This window comes from Staurois parvus, unplaced genomic scaffold (assembly GCF_062004578.1).
Source record: "Staurois parvus isolate SC_StPar_1 unplaced genomic scaffold, SC_StPar_1.0 ptg000159l, whole genome shotgun sequence".
In the NCBI taxonomy this organism is placed as follows: Eukaryota; Metazoa; Chordata; class Amphibia; order Anura; family Ranidae; genus Staurois; species Staurois parvus.
Genome location: NW_028317955.1, coordinates 2,399,360 through 2,407,898, shown reverse-complemented (window position 1 = coordinate 2,407,898; position 8,539 = coordinate 2,399,360).

Below are 8,539 nucleotides of genomic sequence, written 5' to 3'. Positions count from 1 at the left end.
CAGTCCGCCCCTGCTTACAATAGCTGGTTTAATTTAAATTATTCTCGTAGCCCTCATTCACGCAGGCCGTAAAAACAAGGTGGTTTAGCCATGTTTTTACCGCCCCCTCAACAGCCCACCACCAAAGGAACTGGAAAGGTGGTGGCTTTGGGGAATACATGTATATGTGAGTACATGCTGCCTTGGCCTTGATGTTTGGCATTGCAGAGCAGAAATTTTAACTCTGCAGAGTTTGACAAGTGGTGGCCACACTCACCTATTGAAGTTAATGATACCATGCCTCAGTCGTAAGCAACATGCTTAGCTAGCAGCTGCTGTGCAGTTCAATGTAAAATAAAAACTAAAACAAAAACAAGCATTCAGAAGGTGGCAGTATCACCATCTAATAACATGCAAACTTCCTTTGAAAAGTGATCCACTGTGGATCATTTTTCAGAGGGGTAGTGGGGACTGCTGCCATTGTGAACCTAGCCTTACAGTTTTCAAAGTTTAATGGATCTGTAAAAACTAGAAACAAGTAAAACTGGATCAACATTCTCACACAAACACATTTTTAATGTACAGGGGCTCATTCATACAGCGCCGCATGCTAAAGTAGTTTGGGGCAGTGAGGATGTAGTGTGATGTGAATTCAGCCTGTGACCCTCTTTACATTTCCTTTTTTAACTTTATTTGAAGTGTCACAAAGTAACACCTCATTTATGTCTCTGTGAGGTGCAGTGCAGTGACATGCAGTGCCTTTCAGTGCACTGTGATAAAATACTAGATCTGCATTCTACTACAGCTCACCGTACCCAACCTCCTGGCTGTGTTGTAGTATGAACAGGACATGTAGAAAACAATTGTTTTCTATGTGACATGAATTGATCCAGTGCGGCAAAACGCAGGTCACTGCGCTATATGTGAATGAGCCTTGATGGGTCTTTCAATAACTAGAAACAAACTTTAACAAACATCTACGATTTAGGCTTGGTTCACACTACCACGACTTGAGATCTGGCTTGTGAGACCCCAAGTCGCATGACATGTGAAATCCCTTGTTAGTCAGTGAGATCTGTCTTAATTAGCATCATGGCTGGATCTAGGGGGTGCTCTCCCTGACTGACGGACGGATGGGTATCATCCCCCATTCCCACACTCATTGCCGGCCTGGGACGTGAGTGCACAGCCTAATGCAGTGATCTGTGTTCAGAAGAGATGCTGTGCTGTGCCCTCTCCCTCCTGTCAGTGCAGCGCTCCTCCACGCAGCACATCACACAGGATCACTAGCTGGTACTGCACACAGTTTAATTACCTGCACCCTGGACACATTACCTTCTGCGGGGACTTGGAGGAGGCAGGGTGCAGGTTGTGTGTTTCTGTGTGTCTGTCTGTGTGAAAATAATTTGAGATTAGAGGTGGAGGGATTAGCCACTATTTGCACTGGGGAGGAATATTTACTAGGAGGGGGTATTGGAGGGGAATATGTGCAAGGAGGAGGGATTGGGGTGGGGGGGTGATATGTGCAAGGAGGGGCGATTAGGGGGATATGTGCAAGGTGGAAGGATTGGGAGGGACATGTGCAAAGAGGAAGGATTGGGGGGGACATGTTCAAGGAGGAAGGATTGGGGGGATACGTGCAAGGAGGAGGAATTAGGGTGGATAAGTGTAAGGAGGAGGAATTAGGGAGGATATGTACAAGGTGGAGGGATTAGGGGGGGCATGTGCAAGGAGGAGGGATTATGGGGGATACGTGCAAGGAGGAAGGATTGGGGGGGATATGTGCAAGGAGGAGGAATTAGGGGGCATATGTGCAAGGAGGAAGGATTGGGGGGGATATGTGCAAGGAGGAAGGATTGGGGGGGATATGTGCAAGGAGGAAGGATTGGGGGGGATATGTGCCAGGAGGGGAGATTAGGGTGAGATATGTGCAAGGAGGAAGGATTGGGGGATATGTGCAAGGAGGAAGGATTAGGGGGGACATGTGCAAGGAGGAGGGATTAGGGGGGACGTGCAAGGATGAATAATTGGGTGGAAATGTTCAAGGAGGAAGGATTGTGGGGATACGTGCAAGGAGGAGGAATTAGGGGGGATATGTACAAGGTGGAGGGTTTAGGGGGGACATGTGCAAGGAGGAAGGATTGGGGGGATACGTGCAAGGAGAAGGAATTAGGGGGATACGTGCAAGGAGGAGGAATTAGGGGGATACGTGAAAGGAGGAGGAATTAGGGGGGATACATGCAAGGAGGAAGGATTAGGGGAGATACGTTGAAAAAGGAGGGATTGGGGGGTTATGTGCGTGGAGGAGGGATTAGGGGGGACACGTGCAAGGAGAAGGGATTAGGGGGGACGTGCAAGGAGGAAGGATTGGGGGGGACACGTGCAAGGAGAAGGGATTAGGGGGGACGTGCAAGGAGGAAGGATTGGGGGGATACGTGCAAGGAGGAGGAATTGGGGAGGATATGTGCGAGGAGGGATTAGGGGAAATATGTGCAAGGAGGAGGGATATGTGCAAGGAGGAGGGATTAGGGGGCATATGTGCAAGGCCAGCTACATACTGTGCAGATGGATGCTGTGTCTGTAAGAGAATCTGATCTCGGCTATTTGCTGTGTGGGGTGGAGGAGACCTGAGTACCCAGGCTGTGTGCAGTGTGGGGAAGGGAGGAGGAGACCTGCTGAGTGCTCTGCCAGCAGTGACCCTGTCCTCTTCTCTGCAGACCAATGTCTTATGCCGTACTGACTCCTGTTCTCTGCACTGCTGACCTGAAAACCCATTTTCTCCACCCTGCTGACCCCATCCTCTGCCATGCTGACCCCTGTACACTGCCCTACTGACCTCACATCCTCTGCCCCCCCCCCCCCCCCCCCGAGATTTTTTACTGCACCCCTACATCAGACAGTCTTGATCCGGCCCTGATTAGCATTACTGAAGTTGCTCAAACTTTAGAAAAGGTTCTTGTACTACATCAAGCCAACTTCTATCTGACTTATGCCCATAGAGTTTAATGGAAGTTGCCTCCAAGTTGAATCCTCATCTATATTGATGTGATTTGGATCCGACATGTCACATGGCATGAAAGCAGCTTCAGAGTCACATCCAAATTAGTACTCCAGTTGCATCAAGTTGCCAAGAAGTCACCTGGCAAAGTCACATGACTTTCAGGTCGCAGTAGTGTGAACCAAGCCTTAAAGTAACCCTATGGTGAAGAAAACTGTAAATGAAGGACTGTTAGGTGCCAGATAGAGATTTTCAAAATTTATAGTTTTCTGAGAAGCTCTGACTCTCCCCATATTCCAAAAGGTACAATAATTTAGGGGCTTTTGTAGCATGCTAAAGTCTTTTACTGTAACTGTTTAAAGTGACTTAAGATTATAACATTTGCTGCTTTACAGGTTTACTTCCACCCTATGCTTTCACCATTTTATAGGAAAATAAGGATAATGACTTTTTTTTTAATTTTATGGCTGTTCCAGCTCTAAGGCACAACGACATAGCAAACCTTCACTGATTCTAGACTTGGGTGTTTAGGCAACAGCAGATTTTCAAGACAAGAAGCTATAGGTAAGATCTTACAAGTAATGTTTGGGTATACACCTGTCAATGGCCACCATTATTGGCTAGAGATATCTTTGCTCCTGATAAGCATAATTTTGCATTGAGAGTTGCATCGCCTAGAGATGGTTAGTTACCATAGCAAGGTACAGTATGATGTTTAAGCAACGCTCATCAAGGTAGTCATACTTTTACTCTTGTGAAGAAAGCTCATGTACTGTAGATACATAACTAGACACGACAAAGGACACATTTTCATCAGGTGAAGAGTGCAGCTAAATGGTCTGCATTGAATATGAACTCTATTTTTGTTGCATGTGGTACAAGTTAATAAATATATATATATATATACAGTTGGGATCGAAAGTTTGGGCACCCCAGCTAAAAATTTGTATTAATGTGCATAAAGAAGCCAAGGAAAGATGGAAAAATCTCCAAAGGCATCAAATTACAGATTAGACATTCTCATAATATGTCAACAAAAGTTAGATTTTATTTCCATCATTTACACTTTCAAAATAACAGAAAACAAAAAAATGGCGTCTGCAAAAGTTTGGGCACCCTGCAGAATTTATAGCACGCACTGCCCCCTTTGCCAAGCTGAGACCTGCCAGTGTCATGGATTGTTCTCAATCATCGTCTGGGAAGACCAGGTGATGTCAATCTCAAAGGTTTTAAATGCCCAGACTCATCTGACCTTGCCCCAACAATCAGCACCATGGGTTCTTCTAAGCAGTTGTCTAGAAAACTGAAACTGAAAATAGTTGACGCTCACAAAGCTGGAGAAGGCTATAAGAAGATAGCAAAGCGTTTTCAGATGTCAATATCCTCTGTTCGGAATGTAATTAAGAAATGGCAGTCATCAGGAACAGTGGAAGTTAAAGAAAGATCTGGAAGACCAAGAAAAATATCAGACAGAACAGCTCGCAGGATTGTGAGAAAAACAATTCAAAACCCATGTTTGACTGCACGATCCCTCCAGAAAGATCTGGCAGACACTGGAGTTGTGGTACACTATTCCACTATAAAGAGATACTTGTACAAATATGGTCTTCATGGAAGAGTCATCAGAAGAAAACCTCTTCTACGTCCTCACCACAAAAATCATCGTTTGAACTTTGAAAATGAACACATAGACACGACTGATGCATTTTGGAAACAAGTTCTGTGGACCGATGAAGTTAAAATTGAACTTTTTGGCCGGAATGAGCAAAGGTACGTTTGGAGAAGAAGGGGCACAGAATTTAATGAAAAGAACCTCTGTCCAACTGTTAAGCATGGGGTTGGATCAATCATGCTTTGGGGTTGTGTTGCAGCCAGTGGCACAGGGAACATCTCACGAGTAGAAGGAAAAATGGATTCAATAAAATTTCAGCAAATTTTGGATGGTAACTTGATGCCATCTGTTAAAAAGCTGCAGTTAAAGAGAGGATGGCTTCTACAAATTGATAATGATCCTAAACACGCCTCGAAATCCATGGGGGATTACATAAAGAGGCGTAAACTGAAGGTTTTGCCATGGCCTTCACAATCTCCTGACCTCAATATAATTGAAAATCTATGGATAGACCTTAAAAGAGCAGTGCGTGACAGACAGCCCAGAAATCTCAAAGAACTGGAAGACTTTTGTAAGGAAGAATGGGAAAAGATACCTCAAACAAGAATTGAAAGACTCTTGGCTGGCTACAAAAAGCGTTTACAAGCTGTGATACTTCCAAAGGGGGCAGTACAGGATATTAACTCTGCAGGGTGCCCAAACTTTTGCAGATGCCATTTTTTTGTTTTCGGTTATTTTGAAAGTGTAAATGATGGAAATAAAATCTAACTTTTGTTGACATATTATAAGAATGTCTAATCTGTAATTTGATGCCTTTTGGAGATTTTTCCATCTTTCCTTGGCTTCTTTATGCACATTAATACAAATTTTTAGCTGGGGTGCCCAAACTTTCAATCCCCACTGTATATATATATATATATATTATCTCACAGAAGTGAGTCCTATTCTATTTTTTCATGTGACAACACTGAAGAAATTACACTTTTCTACAATGTGACGTAGTGAGTGTACAGCTTGTATAACAGTGTAAATTTGCTGTCCCCTCAAAATAACTCAACATACAGCCATTAATGTCTAAACCGCTCGCAACAAAAGTGAGTCCACCCCTAAGTGAAAATGTCCACATTGGGCCCTATTAGCTATTTTCCCTCCCCAGTGTCATGTGACTCCTTAGTGTTACAAGGTCTTGGGTGTGAATGGGGAGCAGGTGTGTTAAATTTGGTGTTATTGCTCTCACTCTCTCATACTGGTCACTGGAAGTTCAACATGGCACCTCATGGCAAAGAACTCTCTGAGGATCTGAAAAAAAGAATTGTTGCTCTACATGAAGATGGCCTAGGTTATAAGAAGATTGCCAAGACCCTGAAACTGAGCTGCAGCACGGTTGTCAAGACCATACAGTGGTTTAACAGGACAGGTTCCACTCAGAACAGGCCTCGCCATGGTCGACCAAAGAGGCTGAGTGCACATGCTCAGCGTCATGTCCAGAGGATGTCTTTGGGAAATAGATGTATGAGTGCTGCCAGCATTGCTGCAGAGGATGAAGGGCTGGGGGGGGGGGGGGTCAGCCTGTCAGTGCTCAGACCATACGCCGCACACTGCATCAAATTGGCCTGCATGGTTGTCATCCCAGAAGGAAGCCTCTTCTAAAGATGATGCACAAGAAAGCCATTATAATATACCTCAAACAAACCAACTTCTTTTTTAGCAACATCAATTCCATGTTAGCCACAACACCTATAGTCAACCACAGTGTCACACTTCCATGCACCTGTATACAGTATGCACCTGTATACCTGCAACAGTATAAAAAGGTCAAATGAGTTCTACTGGTCATCAGCAGTTCTGACTTACTGCCCTCATCCTTCATTTCTAACCACATTTCACCATAACCTACAAAACCATTCTCAGTAAAAGAGCCAACTAAAAACCTGTTTCTTCCCCTACAGTGTAGGGCCTACACAGTGAAAAAATTCACTCCAACCTGCCTCAACTCTCCTAATAGCCACTGACTCCAACCGTACAGTACCCAAAACAACCATAAATCCCTGCACCTGTTAACAAATCCCCAGCCACCATTAGCCACCTGTCACCCTGAAGCACCTCTGTAGTTGTGTATCAATGCTCATTGGTTCTTCGATTTCACCCTCCTCATTTCCAGTGAGCCAATGGCTCCTACTGCTGTCAGTCACAGCCAGTAGGGAGGGGGCAGGGCCGAGTCCCATATCTTATGGTCACACAGAGCGAGCTGGGGAGCAAGCCGCTTGCTATGGGGGCACTCAGCGGGGGGGAGGCCATCAGGGGACCTGAAAAGAGGAGGATCGAGGCTGCCCTGTGTAAAACCCTTGCACAGAGCAGGTAAATATAACGTGTTATTAAAAAAAAAACATTTAAAACTTCAGTATCACTTTAATCGGTGCCACCAAACATCACCCTTCAGTCCTTATCTGACTAGTTAAATCTTACTTATATGAACACTTTAATTACTATCTGTCTGCCTCCAGCCCATCTTACCTTCACAGTGTAGCGCTACCCCCCGAGGATCCACTTGATTTGATGGGTCCTCTGTTCTACCACAACTCCTTAAACTGCTCTGTCCCCACTGGCACACCTAGTTATAAATTGTAGGCAGCTCACACCTGTGTAACTTGGGCATTAGTATGTTACCACTCTATAATAATACACACAGAAATTAGCCCAATAGCTAACTCAAGAATTGTCAGGAACCATGAATCAGGTGGAGACAGTGCAGTTAAAATGACACCTCTAATGAAATGGCAAATATAACATAGATCAAGAAGCTAGGGTTTGGATACTAGAGCGGGTTATCAGAGGAGCCAGGGTCAGGAAACCAGAAGTCAGCATAGTCAGGAGCCAAAAATCAGGAACAGCAAAAAGGGCTTGCTGTAGGCTGGACTAATGAGGCAGGTAATGATATCCAGGTGAGTCACTGTGGAGACAAGTAGCTGGTAATTAACCGACAGCTGAGCAGCTTCTGAGCACTGAAAGAAAAGATCTGCTTGTTAAGTAGCAGGAGCTTAGCCCTGACAAAAATAGACACCCGGCAAGGCACCGTGTACATAAGTATCGAGTATCACTTAATTCTCTCTGCTTAGTCATATCATGGAAGTTTTCCCCAATTTACAACTCTCCTTTATCCTGGTCACTTTGCTTCCCCCACCACCTACACCCCAAGTGAACACTGCACTTGTCTTCCATCTTTGTCACATACCTCGTCACAGCATTTCATCTCCATTTCAAATCACCAATCATAAAAATTAAAACTAGTCATCTTCTATCTGTCATTTATCCTCCTAAATTCTCATTTTACGTGACGCGCGGGAAAGATGGCTGCTTAGTATCTTAGCTCCGTGTCCGCCAGAGAGTTTCTGCTGCTTTTCCCTGGCTTTCACAGCACGATGGGCAGGGTGATCCCTTCCCTTTACGAAAAGTGCACATTCACAACTGGGGAGAAATCCCTCAGGGATCTTTCGTACCCAGCCCACGGACACCCAGGGCCCTCCACCTCCCCCCGCCAGTATGGATTCAGCCGAGGCCTCGGACTTGCCTGGTGGCTCGGCTAAGATGGACATAGTGGCGATGCTGACAATAATCAAACAAATGCCAAAGATGTTAGACCTGCAATATATAGCAGCAGACATCAAAAATGCATTAGCTGATGCGGTAACAGACCTAAAGGAGAAACTCTGGGGTGTATCGGACAGAATAATGGAGGTGGAACAGGTAGCTGGGAGACATGATGCCGATATACAAGAACTACAACACATTGCAGTTCGATATAATATGCGCTTTGAGATGAATAGGAAACTGGAGGATCTTGATAACAGAGGCTGGTAAACCAATCTTTGTATTCTTGGCATTCCCGAGTCTGTTGACCATGACCAGATATCTGCAGCGTTACAATCATTTAATAGTCTGCTTGAAAAACC